This window comes from Choloepus didactylus, chromosome 15 (assembly GCF_015220235.1).
Source record: "Choloepus didactylus isolate mChoDid1 chromosome 15, mChoDid1.pri, whole genome shotgun sequence".
NCBI classification, from domain to species: domain Eukaryota; kingdom Metazoa; phylum Chordata; class Mammalia; order Pilosa; family Megalonychidae; genus Choloepus; species Choloepus didactylus.
The window spans coordinates 70,676,560-70,697,688 of record NC_051321.1 but is presented as its reverse complement, the minus strand read 5'-3'; the positions used below and the strand labels follow the sequence as shown (position 1 = coordinate 70,697,688).

The 21,129-nt window shown below is 35.4% G+C and overlaps 1 protein-coding gene across 4 annotated transcripts in view; it reads right to left on the bottom strand.

Annotated features, from left to right (window-relative positions):
* Nucleotides 1-21,129, bottom strand: part of ADK (adenosine kinase) — a 559,277-nt gene that overhangs the window by 438,334 nt on the left and 99,814 nt on the right. The window lies entirely within an intron of this gene.

Genomic DNA, 21,129 nt, shown 5'->3' with positions numbered 1-21,129 from the left:
ACAAAGAATCCAAAACGCTTCTGAAGAAAAAACAAGTTTCAAACAAAGGATCAAAACTGAGAATATTCTGCACAGCAATGCTAAAAGCTAGAAAACAATGGAGCACCGTTGTGAAAACACAAAAGTAAGTTTGACAAAAAATAGAACTAAAACATACTAATGAGATTTAGAATAACTTTGCACCAAAAATGTTTACTCTAGGTTAGCTGGTTTTACAACAGCTTGCACCTCAAGAGGAGGGTAATCTCACTCAAATCCGAACTGTTAAGGATTTTTAAATTCTATACACACAACAAGAAAAATGGTGTTGTAGTTAAATCAGTAAGCTCCCATCTCTCATTCTGAAACTTTTGACCAGAACTTCTAAGGTTCATGGAAAAGAGACATAGTTTTCTTTCTCCTCCTGGAAATCATGCAATATCAAAGGTAAAGAAAAATCATTTTTTTCTTTTTCAGTGAAATTAGGAGACAAATATAGTCAGCGGGCATTGCAAAGTAATAAGGAAAAGATGAGTAATCAATAAATGGTATGGAGCAATAGGATAGCCAGCTAAAAATATAGACATGTAAGCTTTGCCAAAAGCAGCTGCCATGAAGTACAGTGAAGAACACAAAGTGTGGCAGCAGGATCAAGTGTTAAAAATTCACAAAAGAACATACAAAAATATGCTTTTTGAAGGTAAGGGAAGTACCACAAAATGCATAACAATGCCACTAATTTGCCAAGTTAGAAATAAGAATGCCTGTGATCACCACTATTATTCAATATTATACTGCAGTACTAGCCAAAATAATTAGATAAAATGAAGGAAATTAGAAGTAAAGTGAGAATAAAGAGATAAAATTATTGTTACTACTTGAAGCTCTTATTATTGAATGGCTAAAAATATCCAACAAAATTTAACTTAAAACTTGCTACAAACGATAAGACGGTAGACAGGTACAAGTATTAAAAGTCATTAACTTTCATTTATATAAACCAAAGCCAGTTAGAATCACAAAACAAAAAAAAAAGTAAAATAAATTTTAAAAATCTGTAAAATGCAACAACAACAAAAAAAAGATAAACAACCCAATTTAAAAATGGACTAAGGACTTGAATAGTCATTTCTCTAAAGGATATATAAATGACCAATAAGCACATGAAAAAGATGCTCGATTCATTAATCATCAGGTAAATGCAAATAAAAGCCACAATGAGATACCACTACATACTCACTAAGATGGCCAATATTAAAAGAAAACAGAAAATAGCAACTGTTGGTGAGGTTGCAGAGAAATAGAAACCCTCAAAACATTGTTGCTGGAAATGTAAAATGTGCAGGCACTGTGGAAAACAGTTGGTGGTTCCTCAAAAAGTTAAGCATAGAATTAACATATGACCTGGCAATTCCACTTCTAGGTATATACCTGTGTCAGTTTGGATGTATTATGTCCCCCAAAACGCCATGTTCTTTAATGCAATCTTGTGGGGGCAGACATATTAATGTTGATTAGGTTGGAACCTATTGATTGGGTGTTTCCACGGAGATGTGACTAAATCAACTGTGGGCAAGCCCTTTGAATGGATAATTTCCATGGAGGTGTTACCCCGCCCATTAAGGGTGGGTCTTAAGTAAATCACTGGAGCCACATAAAATAGCTGACAAACAGAAGGAACTCAGAGCAGCTGAGAGTGACATTTTGGAGAGCTGCTACAACCTTAGATATTTTGAGATGGCTGTTGAAGGCAGACTTTCACGGACATTTTGGAGATAGTAGTCCAGAGTTTGTTCCAGAGAAGCTAAGAGAGGATAAATGCCCCAAGAGCAACATTTTGGATTATGTCATTTTGAAATCCAGCCTAGGAGTAAGCAGACACCAGCCACATGGCTTCCCAGCTAACAGGTTTTCTAGACACCATCAGTGTTCTTCAGTGAAGGTACCCTACTGTTGATGCCTTTGTTTGGACATTTTCATGGCCATAAGACTGTAACTTTGTAACCAAATAAACCCCCTTTATAAAAGCCAAACCATTTCTGGTATTTTGCATAACAGCAGCATAAGCAAACTGGAACAATACCCAAAAGAACTGAAAGCAGGGACTCAAACAGATATTTGTACATCACTGTTCACAGCAGTATTGTTCACAATAGCCAAAAGGTGGAAACCACCCAAGTGTCCATCAACACATGAATGGATAAACAAAATGTAGTATAATAATGGAATATTATTCAACTGTAAAAACGAATGAAGTCCTGATACATGCTACAACACTTATGAGCTTTGAAGACATCATATTGAGTGAAATAAACCAGGCACAAAAGGACAGAGATTGTATGACTTCACTTATATGAAAGTATCTTCTAAAATCTGCCCTTCTTTTCAGTAAACAGCCACTATTAAGCTTCTCTGTGATGTTGGTGCTCCCTCACCCTCACAATCCTTATTGCCTTGATAAACAGAGTGCCTTCTAAACAACTACTCCCATAATTTTTCCCAAGTTTGCAAGAGTCATGCAGCAGTACAAAAGAACCACCTCCAGCAGTCAAGGCAGGGAGTTAATTGCTGAGTCACTGGAGAATACTCGCATACCAACAGAGCTTTGGCTTGGATGGTGACCAGATTCAAAGGTTCACAATATTGAGTTTGACCCTGAAACCAAAAAAAAAAAAAAAAAAAGCCTTTCCTTCAGATCTCTTAAGTCCTTTATGAGAAAGACCTGTAGTTTTCAAGTCTATCTTTAAAAATATGGTAAAAGCTATAGACCTACTCCTCAGAATAATGCTTATCCACAAAAAAATTTTGCATAGAATTTCATTAAGGGTTCAAGGACAATAAGAAGCCCACAAACCTCCCTGTCTCAAGTTGCATTCTCTGAAAATACACACTGTGAGTGTGAGGTGCAAAATACTTATTAGGGACCAACCTCTGTGAAGAGGAGGAGGAGTTAGAATTGGACAGAGGGAGAAATCAAATTGCAAAACATACCCATCAAAGCCTCAGCCAACCTGGCAGGGATCTCAAGCAGAATATCACTTGTCAGAGATGTCCAAGGTCTGAACAAAATGGCTGAAGTTTTATACCTCTACCTCGCTCCACTGCAGGATGTGAGCTGTCCTGGGAAGGGTGTGACCTTTGGCAAGGAGGCTCTCTGTAGCTGAGGCAGACTTGAAGGTGCTGACAGTTGAATGCTATCAGAAGACCATGCTGCTCCCATAGGTGGGCTGCAACTGCTCCTTGAGGAAAGCTTTGTCCTGCACATCTATCTCCATGTCTATCACACTCCCACTTAAGAAGCCCTATTACATGAATTCTAAAAAATCCCCCTCGTCTTTTGTTTTAGTCCTCTCTCCTCTTTCTAATTCTTCTAATTCTAACAGCATGCTTGCTTAAGCCAAAAACCTAAGGATCTTCAGCAGAGGATCTGTGCTGTAAAGACCTCACAAGAAGTGTTCTATAGACAGTGGCAGACCGAAGTTGAACTGAAGTAGGAGTCACACTTGGACCAACAGGAAGCCCTACTGACCTAGGTTTATTTGTAAATTGCTGGACAAGGCTATAAATGAAATAAGTAATTACATGAGAAAAACAGACTAAGTAATCTAACAGCAAACCTCTCTAAGTCGAAAACTATCTTTCCACCAAACCCAACTAGAGTTAAATACGTGACAGCTTATAATTCATCCATCCCAACAAGGAGCAGTAAAATATTATTTGGAGGCCAAAAAATTAAGCATTTATAATATTATTTTTTAATTTAATCAGAATTTTAAAATAGAGCATCTTTAATGTTTTCATCATATAGTAAATGCAACCATCCTTCTTTCCTTCCTTCCTTCATGTAACATACAATTTCCTACTGTATGCTTCCCATCTCTAAAGTTAGAGAAGTGAACAAGACAAAACTCTTGCCTTCAAGGAGCTTACATTCCAGTTAGAGTAGACAAACAATAAACAATGTCAACTAAATCACTTCAGATTATGATAAATATTACGCATTATGGGTAACAGGACAAAGAGTGATGGGAGAGGGAAGCATGGCTACTTCAGTAGGTTAGTAGGGAAGGCTTCTCTTAGAAGTGTCATTGAAGGCGAGAATTGAAAGATAAGAATCCAACCTTACAAAGAACCAGGAGGAAGGGCATTCCAGCAATAGGAAACAGAATATACAAAGGTCCCAAGGTAGGAACAAAGATCTGTTCAAGAAACAAAGATCAGTGCCACTGAAGCACTGTAAGTGAGAGTATTCTAAATGAAGTCAGAGAGTTATAGTTCAAGTGTCAACAATCACTTATCAATTACCCTTCCTCCTACTTAATCACTGTTTATGGGCAGAGAGCCATGCAAACCATTTAGACTAAGAGCTGATTAGTAAACACTCCTGCAACTAATACTGCTTTCCATAATTTGTTCCACTCTCCTTATATTATAAAAAGAATAAATCTATATTTTTTGTAGAAATTGAAGAGAAGAAACAGAAATGAGAAGTGAAAAAATTTCTAAAATTCCTTACAAGGAAAATTAATTTTATATGGAACATTCAGTATGCACAAGATATTAGCAACATTTCTCCTTTATGCAAATAACTACATGTATTTTGACTGAGTCACATTAAAAACAGTAAACAAATCATCTACACATCATAACATAAGTATATTCTGAATAATTAAGGTTTCCCTACATGTTAAATCCCTGCAAATAATTTCATTTCAATGGATTTGCAACACAATTGGTCCCCACTCAGAAAAACAAGTATTAATTTGCTTGACTTACCAATGCGAAGTCAAGCTAAAGGAAGAATATCAAGTGGCTTTGCCATACTACACAGTTAGAATTTTGAGAAACATTAGAAAGAAAAAACAAATGATATATTTAAAGCAAAACTTGACTTACTAATGGGAAGTCAAGCTAAAGGAAGAATATCAAGTGGCTTTGCCATACTACACAGTTAGAATTGAGAAACATTATTAGAAAGAATACTTAAAGCATATTCCTTAAAATATGCTCAAATAAAAATATAAAAATAGATACACTTTTAGTGTTTACACACGAAAGCTTAAATTGCTAAAGTACTTGATCAATAAAATGTTAGAGCTAAAATTTCTAGCATTAGCATTGTCACTTAAGCACTGCCAAGCACCATCCAAGGTCTGCCCTGTCTCTATGCCTCAGGAAAACAACTGCTGATTAGGAGATATCAAAAGCCTCTACACACTGATATTGGGGTGAATATATGATTTAGTAAGAAAAATTCTAAACTCAAAAGCTCCTCTATTTATAAACAGGTTAAGTTCCATTTGCTCCGTAGTCTAAAATGACCTGCCCCTTCATCCATTCTTCCCAAACTTTCTGATATATGCATTCCATTGGCTTCTTTCTCCAAAATATTCCAGTTTTGTCTACACTAAAAATGTCCCATGAGAGACAAACCTTCTTTTTTGGATGATGCCTGCACAAGTGCCAAAAGAAACTTTTTAGCAGCTATACTATCCAAAATTGTTGCCTTGTCACTTACTTGGGTATCACATGAATTTAAAGGGCCTTAAACCTATAGAAGATTCTTGAGTTTGTAACAAGTTTGATCAGCAGCACTTGCATATCACTTTAGCCTTTAAATTCTCAAACTCTTGGTCTTTCAGTGCAAGGACAACAGACATCTGACATTGATGCCCAGACCCTGATGTAAATTCTAAAAATATCTACCAGTGTCTCTTACTGGTTGCTTTCAATTGCATATGCCAGCAGTTCAAAAAGTAGGGCCCAGGGATCACTGTGGTCCTCAAAAATCCTTTAGGGGATCCACAAAGATAACAATAAAGATAAATCTGCCTTTTACACTATTCTCTCATGATTGTGAAGTTTTCCAGAAGCTGAATAACGTATGATGGCATCACTCTGAAGGCTAATGAGATAGATGCTTGCATATTCTTATATTTTTAAAGAATTTTTTAAGGTAACAGATTTAGGGGGTTAATATGTTTGTTTTCAGAGATTAACTCAGTTTGTTCTCGGTACTTTTGTGCTCTTACTAGGTTTCTTTGGTTACCTGCTATACTCTACATATCATTATAAGGTCATATTTCCTTCATATACTTCAACTAAAACAACATATTGCAATAGATCAAATGCAGAAGTAGAAGAGATTCCAGCTATCTTCTATTAAGTTAGGTATCAAAGAAATTTGCAAAAATGTAAAACAATGCCCCCCATTTTATAATTTCATGTTTTGGAAAATAGAGTTATTTTTTAGAAAAATGTGTTGTTTATATTAACATGTAATGGGTTTATTATAGCTATCATTAGTTGTATTAATAAATATTTTTAAATGTCTCCAGTTTAATTTCTAACATGGTAAATAGCAATAGATAGAACCCACTAAGCAATAGTTCTCTGCAGCATAGGCACACCACTTTTCACGTTTACCACTTGCTTTGTCCATCAAAATAGCTCCTGTTGTTGAACAAACCAACTTTTCACCATTTTCAATTTTTTAAAACATTCTCTACTTTTAATTTCCATCATCTTTATTACCTCTCTCTCCTTATTAGGATTACACATTCTTACAGCTTTTATACATACATAACAAAACATTCTTAAAAATGAATTACAACTAAAACACAAAGCAAACATAGCACAGAATATGAACACAATAAACAATACTAAAATGCTGGCCACATCAGTTCCATCCTTTGCTGTGATATGACTTTCAGTCTACAAAATCTTTTAAGGTAAAAATTAGTAAAAGGAATTTCTTTAAATTTTACATTGATATTTATCAATTCTGAATAAAAGATACTATTATAACACAGCCTGCAGCTAATCAGATTTAAATATGGCGTAAGTCAAATAATGATATAACACCATAATGTTTTCTTCTAAGGAAAATAATTAGTTCTGGTCTTTCACTATCAACAGTCTCATGTGCATTGCTGGTTATTGGAAATGTTGGTTATCAGGTCTCCAATGTTCAAATAGTTTAAAAACCATTATGGAAGTTCTTTTCATGAGACTACATACCACTTAACTTAAATGGATTATAAAATCATTACTATACTTGGTAGAAAAATTATGATAAATAAAAGCAATATTTTCTAATAAAGATGGATGGCAACTTAAAAATTAATGTTACATTTAAAATACATTTTTGAATATCGTATACAGCAATGAAGTACTTTAATTAAAAAACAAGTTTAAATTGTACTTAATCATTCATCTTTCTCTCTTGTTGCCAACTTCCTTCCATTCTTTACAAACACATGAAGCAGTTTATATTATTTCCTCAAACAATATAGCCATTTATCACAATTTCACTATATTTATTGCTAGACTTTAAAGATAATTTATAGCTCCCAACATAGATTAATTACAAAAATCTTTCACGAACTAAATCTGCAAGTGCAATACAAGTATACAGGTAAGTCATGAATAGGATGCTATCTATCAATTGTCATTTTAAGCTCTGAAAGTTGTAATCAATAAATTAAATTGATGATTTTAAAATTGATTACTATAAAGTTACTATATTTGTAATATTCACAGATAACAGACAATACTAAACAAGTATTGATAAAATACAAAAGTGTTGGCTGATAACCATCTTAGAGGGGAACTAACATTTCTTGAATATATAATGTGTGTCAAACACTAGGCGAAGTATTTCACATATATTATCTTATTTTATCAACAAAATACCTTTATCAATAGGTATCATATCTCCAATTTTATCAATGAGGAAAAGGATTCTGAGAAGTCACACAACCAGTAAGTAGCAGAGATGTGATTAAAGTAAAAGCAAATTCTAGTGAAATAAAATCAAAAGAATGAAAATAGTTTTAAGACAACTTTCATACAGACACAACTCATCTCACAACATGTCTTTCTTCCAATAACAAGACTCCAAATTTGCTTTCAGGGAACCATCCTCCAACACTCTTAATCCATAAATTCCCACCAGACCTAACTCTATCTCCAGTTGCAGGAGTAGAGCCCAAGCAAAGCCAAACATATAATATGACATAATATCACAACTTTTCTCACTATGATAGGGGCAAAAAATAAAAAAGTGGTCTGCATAATTACATGGAACTTTGAATAGGAAGTGAGACCTGGTAGGTTTGTATACGTTAGTGTGAAATAGCAACACATCTCAAAGTAATTAGGGCAGAGAATAAAAATATATATGCAGAGCCCCGAAGAGGAGCTGGGGGAAGATGCAGAGGTGTTGGGCTTCCTCACCTGGATTGTTGCTGATGTTCTCACAAACATGGAGGACTGGCAATTTGGTGTGCTGAGCCCTCTATCTTGGGACTTGCCCTTATGAAGCTCAGTACTACAAAGGAGAAGCTAAACTTGCTTGCAGTTGTGCCTGAAAATCTCCCCGAGTGCCTCTTTGTTGTTCAAATGTGGCCCTCTCTCTCAAGCTAAGCCAACTCAGCAGATGAGCTCATTGACCTCCCCCCTACATGGGATCTAACTCCCAAGGGTTAAATCTAATGGCAATGCAGGATATGACTCCCAGGGATGAATCTGGACCCAACATCATGGGATTGAGAACATCTTCTTGACTAAAAAGGGGATAAATGAAACAAAATAAAGTTTCAGTGGCTGAGAGATTGCAAATGGAATTGAGAGGTCACTCTGGTGGGCACTCTTACACGCTATATAGATAACCCTTTTTAGGTTTTAATGCACTGGAATAGCTAGAAGTAAATACCTGAAACCATCAAACTGCAACCCAGTAGCCTGGACTCTTGAAGACAATTGTATAATAATGTAGCTTACAAGGGCGACAGCGTGATTGTGAAAGCCTTGTGGATCACACTCCCTTTAACCACTGTTTGGATGGACGAGTAGAAAAATGGGGACAAAAACTGGGTGAAAAGTAGGGTAGAGGGGGGATGACTTGGGTGTTCTTTTTTACTTTTATTTTTTATTCTTATTCTTGCTTTTTTCTGGTATAAGGAAAATGTTCAAAAAATAGATTGGGGAGATGAATGCACAACTACATGATGGTACTGTGAACAGCTGATTGTACACCACGGATGACTGCATGGTAAGGATGGTAAGTCTCCAGGTGCTGGCAGCTTACTTTATAACTTACCCTACCCTCCAGAAATGATAACCTACTTGCAAGTCAATTCAATACAAAGGGAAGCACAGTTAACTGATCAAAAGAGTCCAAATAACATTATATGAGCCACTGGACCAAGCGTCAACTGAAATCAGCCATTCCATAATTTTCTTAGTTGTGTGACCCAATATATTTTATTTGCTTAAGCCACTTTGAATTGGAAGTTTCTGTCACTTGCTCAATCCAATTATCAATAAAAATTTAACAGCTCAAATCATCTTCAGAAACCAAATATATATTCAATTATTCCCAATTTGGAATCTAAAAGGAAAGCAACAGGAGTTAAGGAACCATTTTTAGTATTTCAAAAAGGCTAATGGAATTGTACATTGACCTAGGATAAGGCCAACAAAGGCTAATTATCGCACCAAGTTCCTTCCGACTGCATCTTTTCATTGTGAAAATTTCAGTTTTCCTGTTTTAATGTAAGTTCTAAATGAAAATACAGTTTTAAATTAAAGATTATATATAAAAAAGCAAGACAAATGAATATTATTTTTAAAATGCAGTTTATTTGGTGGACAAACTCTTTAAAACACAATCTCAGGGAAATTTTTCAAAATGATCTTTGGAGGAGAAAATATCAAGAAATATTATATTACTTGTAATAAATCAATTCATACCTTTAAATACAAGAAATTCCTGACTAAGCCATAATTTGGGTTATTATAGCTATTTAGCCTCAGTGATATCAAATAACCAGTGTAGGCCAATGGCACCACCTAGTGTCTTATACTGGACACTAACTAACTCACTGACCTTTGCTGCTACTCTCCAATTGTTCCTCTGCCTATAATAATTCTTCCAAAGCCATTTCTTTCTCATTTATATATACATACACATTATCCTAAATCTCCTTACCTCATCTGTCTCAACAATTTGTCCAGTTACTTTAGGAACAACTATTTAGTACAGCCTTGATCTTTGCCAGGTATCACACAAGGTGCTTTACCTTTGTTGTCATCACGAGTCTCCCTGCCAAAGATTACAAATCAATGGCCAGGCAGTGTGGCTCCAAAGCCCATTTGCTTAGTTACCACCTATACTGCTTTTTCTTCTTTTTCTTTTTTTAATTCAATTTCATTGAGATATATTTTCACATACTATACAATCGTCCACAGTGTACAATCAACTGTTCACAGTATCATCATATAGTTGTGCATTCATCACTCCAATTTTTGAACATTTTCCTTACTCCAAAAAGCATAAAAATAAGAAAATAAAAATAAAAATAAAAATAAAAAAAAACACCCAAATCATTCCATCCTCCATTCCACCCTATTTTTCATTTAATTTTTGTCCCCATTTTTCTACTCATCCATCCATACACTGGATAAGGGAGTGTGAGCCACAAGGTTTTCACAATTACACAGTCGTACCATGTAAGCTACATAGTTATACAATCGTCTTCAAGGATCAAGGCTTCTGAGTTGCAGTTTGATAGTTTCAGGTATTTACTTCTAGCTATTCCAATACACTAAAATCTAAAAAGAGATATCTATATAGGGCATAAGAATGCCCTCCAGAGTGACCTCTCGACTCCATATGAAATCTCTCAGCCACTGAATCTTTATTTGTTTCATTTCGCTACCCCTGTTGGTCAAGAAGATTTTCTCAATTCCATGATGCCGGGTCCAGGCTCATCCCTGGGAGTCATGTCTCGTGTTACCAGGGAGATTTCCACCCCTGGGAGTCATGTCCCATGTAGGGGGGAAGACAATGAGTTCACCTGCTGAGTGGGCTTAGAGAGAGAGAGAGAGCCACATCTGAGCAACAAGGAGGGTCTGTAGGGGAGACTCTTAGGCACAATTCTAAGTAGGCTTAGCCTCTCCTTTGCAGCAACAATCTTCCTAAGAGCAAGCCCCAAGATCAAGGGCTCGTCCTACTAAATCATTTGTCCTCAATGCTTGCGACAGTATCAATAATAACCTAGGTGGGGTAGTCCAACATTTCCGCCTTTTTACCCAGTTTCTCAGGGGGTCCTCCAAATATATTTTTATTCTCTGCCCAAATTACTTTGGAATATATCGGGATTTCACACTAACCTGCACAAACCTACCAGATCTCACTTCCTATTCCAAGTTCCATGTAATCATGATGTTTGAATAAACTGACCATACAAGTTAAATTATTTAGCGTTTTGCTGCTTTTTCTTAATTCTTCTTTTCACACTGTGGCCAAACCACAAATCCAATTTATAAAATTGGTGGTAAGCCATTCAACTAGTGGTAAGTGATTCAGCCATATCTAAGAAGAAAACAAAAGGTATTAGCGAAAATTAGCATTTTAAAAATTTGGACCCATCCATCACTTTAAAGTATCAGAAAGTTTTGACATTTAAAAAACAGGCACCCATTTTGTTACTCTTTTATAATTAAGCCTAGCTTTCTTCAGATACTATCACAGAAAATGTTTTCATTCACTTCTGCTGTTTGCAGTAATAACATTTTCTAAAATTTTGTATGACAAATTACAATACTCTAGTTTATCATCAGTTAAATCTATTTTGAAGGCTGGGCTTCAACCCAATCACCATTGTAAATATTTTTAAGAATATTCAAATAAAGTATTGGTATAGGGATAAATAGACCAATAGAACAGAATAGGGAACCCAGAAACACACAAAACATATACAGAAAACTTAATATACGACAGTGGACTGTTCAAAAAATTACACTTGAATAAATGGTTATCTGTATGTACAAAACAAAACTCAATTTCAAACTCTACCTCACATCACATGCAAAAAATATATCCAAAATATAGAGAGCATACAAAGGAAACTCTTGTGACTTGAGGCAAGGAGGAATATCTAAAACAAGGCATAAGAGCAAAAAGCATAAAAGGAAAAAGGTTAATTAACATGATGATATTAAATTTTTAAAGTTATATAACAACAACAAAAGACACGACAAACAAGTTTAAAGACAAGTCACACACTGGGCACAGAAATAAGCAACAAATATAATCAAAGAATTAGTATACAGAAAATATAAAGAACGCCTACAAATCAGCAATTTTAAATACTGCAACAGAAAAAAAATTAGCAAAGATATTAATATGCATCCTAAAAGGCAAATAAATATGTAGCAAAAGATGCTCAGCTCAACTAAAAATTTTTAAAATGTAAAATCATTGAAACTACAATTTCACAGCTAACAAAATAGAAATAAACTAAACTTTCTGATAAAACCAACTCTCGGCAAGACATTGAGAAAGGGAACTCTCAGATGCAGCTGGCAAGAACAATTCAGCAATCCGCAGCAAAGTGCAATATGACGCAACAATTCCATCTGCATGTATAAACCCTAGGAAGCACTATCCAAGAGAAATTTCTGCAATAGAAATATTCTATGTCTACAATATCCAATACAGGAGCCATTGGCCACAAGTGGCTATTGAGTACTTGAATTATGTCTAATCAGGACCTGAAATGATTATGTTTAATTTTAATTAATTTAAGTTTAAATACACACATCTGGCTAGCAACTGCCTTATTGGGCAATGCAACCTTAGATTATTTTTTCACACATGCAAAAACAGATAAATACAAGAACCTTGATTGTAGCAGTGTTTCTAATAGTGGAAAATCTATAAGCTCTCAACCATAGAATAATTGTGATATTCATACAATATTATGTTATCGTATTATATTATTATATTAACATTAATACAATATTATTACAGTACTATATTATTGTATGAATATGTAGAATAATGTGCAGATATGTATGAATACATATAATTGTATGTATAAATAAATTATAGATGAGCATTAACAGATACATCTTAATATCACTTTACATAAAAAAAAAAAGCAAACTGAAGAAGGATAGACCTAGTGAAATAGCACTTAACATTTTCGAACTGCAAAGCAATCCCTCAAATTGTTTATGGACACATGCATAAGAAGTCAAAGTAGTGAAAAAGGCATTACAGCTATAAACATCAAATTGGGACTACCAGTGACCTCTGGGAAGAGGGAGAATGGAATTGTAGAGAGGTACATAGGGGGTTTCAACTATACCTATAATATTTTATACCCTGTGAATCTTCTACAGACATAGCACAGGGTTAAGATAGGACCAGGTAAGATACTGGGTACATGGATTTTTGTCACAGTATTGCTAAATTTTTCTATGTACTTATAAAATTTCATAAGGAAAAACTAAAAACAAGAAAATCCATGCTACAAACTGTGGAACACAACCTCTTGTAAGTTTCTTCTTTCATTTGTTCCCATCTCATTCACCTTACTAATGACCATCACCAAGTACAATGAAATCAAATTTGTGAAGGCCTAAAATACCCAATTGTATTTCCATGATGAAGCATAACCTGTCACTAGAAACGTTTTCTACCTCATAGTAAAAGCAGTAAAAAAACAGGTTTCTCTTTTTCTTATGACTTTTTGACTTCTTATTCAACTTCCCGTGCAGTTATTTGTGGAAATCATGTATTTCAGCATGAAAAAAAAAAAAAAAAACCTTTGCTCTAAGAATTACCGTTGGGATAATTCATGAATTCCTGAACCAGGCCATTTAGCTATGAGGTCAGCTATAACAAATGTTTTAAATAACATTGAAACCACTTTGCTTAACTCTTTATTAAATGCTTCTGCTTTGCAACAATTGAAGAACTCAGGGATCACATACTTTATGTCTTTTTGCCAAACAAGACACTCTACTCTCTCCTTGTTTTAAAACTCAAAAGCTAATAAAAGTGTTCATGAAAATAGAAACAAGCAACTATCATATTCCATTTACAGAAAGCCTGTCTCCAAGTTCAAAAGTTTTCTTGGATTAGCCAATGCTTCTATTGTTGAGAAACACAGACACATATTTTATTAGGAAAGCTCCAAACAATCCCTAGAACTGTTAAGTTCCATGAGACCAAGTACTATCCCCAAAGATTTAACACATGATTAAATGAATGCTGAATGAATAAAACTACCTATTTATTTATCAGTATCAAATGTGTTCCATGTTGGTTTCTGTTTGTGTCTCATGGCTTAGTAATACAAAATATGAGAAACAGGAGATACTGTATGGCTTGGATAAAGCAATTCTAACTCACAGAGTACTGGGGGAAAGAAAAGATCCTACTTAAGTTTCCAAAGTGAAAATAAAACGGGTCACATACTAGGTCACAACAATGGCTACTAATGGAGCAATGGCTACAAATTTTAGAGGAAAAATTATTTTCAAACTACAATATCATACCCAAAATACCAATCAAATATGAAGGTACACATTTTAGGCCTGCTAGTAGTCAAAATTTTTCTTTTCAAGAAGCTCTGGAGGATGTTTCCATAAAACAAAGAAATAAACTAATGAGGGAAAACAACCAAAAAAGCAAATTATCCATCAAAAGAGCAACAAAGGAAGTCCCAGGACCACAACTGTGGAGAATAAAAAAATTAATTGAAGCATAAGAAAGTTAAAGAAGGTCTCCAGGAAAAAAATTCATTGAGCTTTTAGACCTATGTTTAAACACTTGAAAAAAATTAATGATAGGTGTCTAAGAGCTCTGTTGAAAACTTAAGGGGAAAATTAGCAAATTAGCCCAAGGGACTCAAAGCAAAGGCATAAGCAAGGCAATAAATAACACAGTAGCAGTGAAGGGGGAACCGGAAAATTTGAGTAAGCAAATGTAAAAAGTACCTTACTTAACCCAGTACTTACACAGACATTATGATATATAGACTGATTATACATTTAAACGAAAATTACTGTGTAATTTTTCAAAAATGGGGGAGTAAATATATAGTATGATGCAAATCCTAAACCACCATATAAAGATCAATAGACAACATCTAAAATTGGTCAATCAAGAAAAGCTGAATAAGCACATTATTTAGAAATAAGTAGGACCAGAAGGTACAAGCTAATAGTAATAAAAGTGGTTGCTTCTGGAGTACTGGGGCAAGGGTAGGACACCACTATATTTTATCGTAAACCTTTGGTACTAATTGGTGTTTCACCCATGTGTAAGAATTACATTAATACAAAAAAAAGTTCTTAGCATTATTGATTTTGATAAGTTAAAATTAATAGACATTGAGAGGTAGAAAGCAGGGAGCATAGCTAATAAAACATGAAATATAAGTTTCCTTCTATTAGTTTAAGTTGCAAAGCCATCAATTAAGGAACAAAAAAGAGTGATCAAACTAGAAAGGGTGGAGAAAAAGGTAGAGGTGACAGGAGATAAAGATTCATCTAATCACAGAAGAACATGGAAGAGAACAAATTCTCAAGAAATAATATGTTATCCTACAAGAATTGACAAACTCAAGAAGTACTCAAAAGAGAAATAATTAAAAGTGGTTGCCTCTGGGGGATGGGGCAGATTTCTCTTGCTTTTAATTGTAAGACCATGTGCTAGTTTGAATGTATTATGTCCCCCAAAACACCATTATCTTTGACGTAATCTTGTGTGGGCAGACATATTAGTGTTGATTAGATTGTAATTCTTTGATTGATTGTTTCCATGGAGATGTGACCCACCCAACCATAGATTATAACTCTGACTGGATAATTTCCATGGAGACATGGCCCCGTCCATTCAGCTTGGGCCTTGATTAGTTCACTGGAGCCCTATAAAAGCTCAGACAGAAGGAGAGAGCTTGCTACAGCCAAGAAGGACACTTTGAAGAATACACAGGAGCTGAGAGAGTAGCTGCAGCTGAGAGACCGTTTGAAGATGGCCATTGAAAGCAGACTTTTGCTCCAGAGACGCTAAGAGCACAAACGCCCCAAGAGCAACTGAGAGTGACATTTTGGAGAGAAGCTGAAGCATAGCGAGGAACGTCGTGAGAGAAAGCCATTTTGAAACAAGAATCCTGGAGCAGATGCCAGCCATGTGCCTTCCCAGCTAACAGAGGTTTTTCAGACACCATTGGGCATCCTCCAGTGAAGGTACCCAATTGTTGATGCATTACCTTGGACACTTTATGGCTTTAAGTCTGTAACTGTGTAACCAAATAAACCCCTTTTTATAAAAGCCAATCCATTTCTGGTATTTTGCATAACAGGCAGCATTAGCAAACTGGAACAGACCATCTCCTCTATTTGATTTTTAAATCATGTGCATATACTACCTTTAAGTTTTTTTTTAAAATGGCCCTGAGATACAGTGGATCAAAGGCCCATGCAGATCCCTGACATTTGGTACAAAAATAGCTTAATTTATTCAAAAGCTTTACATACATTTAACTTAAGACTTCAAAACCTAGAAACCCTCCATCTAGAACATTCTTATAAAGACATACAAAAGAGTTGAGCAAAGAAATACTAATTTATTAGGAAGAAAGCTGGGTAGGACAGGAAGCATTCCCAACTAATATGAACATGTAGAGAAAGAATGAATAATGAAATTCAATCTGAATCATTTAATTCAAGGAGCAGTTAATTGAGAAAAATGATTACCTTGAGTTCATAACTCATTTCTACCAATTTTGAGGCACACACAAGTCACTACTTCAACAAGAATAAAATTACAAGATCAATTTGATTAAAGTTTTCAAGTTAATTATATCTAATCTTATTTCCTTGACATAATTTTGAAAAAACTACATTTGAGCAAATACTTACATGTTCAAAATACATTACTAGTAAATATCTTTTATTTGGGCTGAAAGACCTGACTTAAGGTATGCCTATATGGTACACTATATATGTTAAACAACCATGTCATAGAAAATCATTTAGAATCATAAGAAAATGATAAAAATTTAAAAAGGGTAGAATAGAGAGCTGTATTATAGTATTAATATCTAAACATATCACATAATCCCCATGTCAGCTCTTGGCACTTAACAATGAACATAAATGAAAGCTGCATTTCCTCACTTTTTAGAAATGAGCCTTAGTTTATGAGTTGATACGTGAATTACTTGACATTATGATTCCTAATTTTTTCCTAGCTAAATAAAATCCCTCAAATTTTGATTACTTCTAAAGTATTAAGTCTGAATACCAATTAATGATGTACTGTACTCTGCTAAGTAGAATTAAATTAGTGTATAATTGATTAGTACATAATTGAAGCAGTTGTAGATTTACCAACTTTAATTAGGATGGCTTATTGCAGATAATTTACATTATAATATAAAGAGAAAATAGAAGCAAGAAGTCCATCAAAACCTTAAATTAAGATCAGAGACACAAGATTATAGATTATTAAGGGCTATATGCTAATACAGAGTACTTTAAAAGTAAATCATTTTAATCCAAATCCTTCAAGAGAAGAAAACTGATTATTAACCTGTTAGCATGGATATTTCAAGTAATTATACTGTTTCTGGTAATATTATAATAGGTGATGCTAACTTACATGAGTGAATGAAAAAAATACATAACACTATTTTGTCTACCTACAATTCTGAATTACACTAAAAAGAACACCTTAAAATTCTTAAATATTTCTCATAACTCCTTTAAAAAGAGATTCAAACAAGGGAAAATCCCATAACTCTTATCCTAGAAGTAAATATAAAACAATTTATCAACAAATAAGAGAAAGATCATCTCAGCAACAGAATACAGAAGTAGTGACTGCAGTTATCTCAATACCCTTGTGTGTAGTAAATACAGCCCAGAAATTTCCACACATAAATTGCTCACTCCCCAGAGTTTAAAGCCATAATAATTAGGTTCATTATCTTACATGCTAATGACACAGAGAGAATAAGCCTGCAGTGAATAATTCATATACTACCAGATCTCACTGTGATGCTCACTGCTAACAGTTTATTTACAGTACATGCTACACTGCATTTTTTTAGAGTTTAAATTTATTGCCTAGATAAAAGTAATCACTTAAAGTAGAAATCTAATTTAATATCAGTAAATGATAATCTTAATCATATACTGGTTCCTATATTTGTAGTATAAATTTACTCATTCATAATTAGTTGTAACAATCCAAACCACCATAAAAATGTCTTATAGAAAGATTAAAGTATCTATATCTATACAGATATGGTTATTCTAAATTAAATTTCCAAAATGATATAAAATGCTGAATTGACATCATAAATTATAAATTGCTTTAATAACACCTATACTTTTCAAATAAATATTAATATCATCATACTCCTTTTTTAAAACGAATATGTGTCATTTTGGAACTGTGACTATCAAAGCACAAACTAACAATTTAGGTTTCATATAATGCAAATACATGTCATAAACCAATATCACACAGTGAAAGGTAAAATTGGGTGATCTATAAAACTGCAGTTGTCTTCAATTTTTACCCAGTTTTGGAATGTATTTGTCTCACACTGGTTGAAACCATATAGGTAAAACATTTTCTACAACTTTGCTCACTTCCATTTCTTCTAAAATAACTTTATTTCCAAGCTAAGACTGTTTTAATATACAGCTTGCACATATACAGTGGAGACAGGCTAGGTAAAGGTTCAGGCAACAACTACAAAATCTCAGCGGCTTAAAACAGTTAAGATCTTTTGTTGCTTACACTAGATGTTTATCATGGGTCAACATTTATTCCACGTCTCATTCCACTGTTCATTGACTACCCACCAGTTTATGAGCTCCTCCAAAGTAGACACTGTCTTACTCACCCCTGAATCCCTAGCACCTGACATAAATAGTGCTTGTCTCAGTTTCCCAACTGCTAAAACAAATACCATACAATGGATAGGCTTAAACAAGGAATTTATTGGCATGTGGTTTTGAGGCTACGAGAAGTCCAAAACTGAGGTGTCAGCAAGGCTATGCTTTCTCCCAGAAGACCCTGGCATTCTGGGGCTGGCTGCTAGCAATCCCTGTTCCTAGGTTTTTACGTCACATGGCAATGAACCTGGCAGTGTCTTCTCCCTTCTCTTCCAGGTTTCACTGACTTCCAATTTCTGGCTGCTCCCCATGACTTCTGTGTCCAATCTCCTTTGCTTAAAAGGACTTCAGCCATATTGGATTAAGTCCCATCCTCATTCAGTTTGGGCACATCTTAACTAAAAACATATTCAAAGGTTCTATTTACAAATGGGTTCACACCCAGAGAACCAGAAATTGGGACCTCACCATGACTTTTGTCGGAGACATAATTCAATCGCCAACAGAGTTAATAAAAAACAACCCAACTAGGGGGACTCGGGCAAGACAGCAGCATAGAGAGGAGTGGAAGCTAAGTAGTCCCCCTGGAACAACTACAAAAAACCAGAAACAACTAGTAAATAATCCAGAATAACTGCGGGGGGACAAACGAGACCATCCATTCATCATACACCAACCTGAATTGGGAGGAATGCCTGAGAACACAGCATGAAATCTGTAAGTAAAACCTGCGGAACCAGGTCAGGAGACCCCCTCCCCCATAGCCCAAGCTGCAGAGCCGCGTGGTGCCACAGAGAAGCTCTCTCCCAGCAAGCGAATACAGCTCAGCTGAGCTCCAACTGGGGTTTTAAGTAGCGAGTGTGAACTGCTCACTACAGGTACGCAGCCCCAAAAAACAGACAGAGGCTTTGGGTGACGACTGACCTGGGAGAGCCTGAGGGTCTCCTTGGACTGGGTCTGAAGGGGACTATCTGTTTCTTTTTTGGCTCAGTGGAGAAAGCCCCAGTCATTTTCAGTTTCCAGGGCTGTGACTCTGGAAAGGGTGGAGACACCACAAGCAGAGAGCGAGACCATTGAAATGCTAATGACCTCCACCTGAGGGGTCTGTCTTCTCTAGGAGGAAAGGGGTGGGGCCCTTTCCATTCAGCACCAGACCCCAGAGCCTGGGGGAACACAGCCATACCTCCTCACACCAGTCAAGAATTATAGGCTAACAGGCATCACCTGCTGGGCAGAAAAGCACAGTGACCCGAGGCATCAAAGGGTGGAGCAATTTTCTAAGACACACCCGCAGGGAAACCAGATACTGAATATTTCTTCCCTCTGGGACCTGAGCCTGTTCTGGTCTGGGAAAACCTGATTTGGATAACCAAGGAAACCATGCCTAGACAACAGAAAATTATAACCTACACTAAGAAAAACAAAGTTATGGCCCAATCAAAGGAACAAACGTACACTTCAACTGAGATACAGGAATTTAAACAACTAATGCTAAATCAATTCAAAAAGTTTAGAGAAGATATTGCAAAAGAGATAGAGTCTGTAAAGGAAGCACTGGACATGTATACAGCAGAAATCAAAAGTTCAAAAAACCTACTAGTAGAATCTATGGAAATGAAAGGCACAACACAAGAGATGAAAGACACAATGGAAACATACAACAGCAGATCTCAAGAGGCAGAAGAAAACACTCAGGAACTGGAGAACAAAACACCTGAAAGCCTACACGCAAAGGAGCAGATGGAGAAAAGAATGAAAAAATATGAGCAACGTCTCTGGGAACTCAAGGATGAAAGAAAGTACAATAATGTATGCATCATTGGTGTCCCAGAAGGAGAAGAGAAGGGAAAGGGGGCAGAAGCAATAATAGAGGAAATAATTAATGAAAATTTCCCATCTCTTATGAAAGACATAAAATTACAGATCCAAGAACACAGCGTACTCCAAACAGAAGAGATATGAATAGGCCTACGCCAAGACACTTAATAATCAGATTATCAAATGTCAAAGACAAAGAGAGAATCCTGAAAGCAGCAAGAGAAAAGCGATCCACTACATACAAAGGAAGCTTAATAAAACTATGTGCAGATCTCTCAGCAGAAACCATGGAGGCAAGAAGGAAGTGGTGTGATATATTTAAGATACTGAAAGAGAAAAACCACCAAGAATCCTGTATCCAGCAAAGCTGTCCTTCAAATATGAGGGACAGCTCAAAATATTTTCTGACAGACAGACAATGAGAGACTTTGTGAACAAGACACCTGCCCTACAGGAAATACTAAAGGGAGCACTACAGGGTGATAGAAGACAGGAGTATGTGGTTTGGAACACAATTTTGGGAGATGTAAGTACACTGAACAAAGGTAACTATGAATACGGTTGAGAGAGGAAGATGGGGAGCATGTGAGACACCACAAGAAAGGAGGAAAGATAACG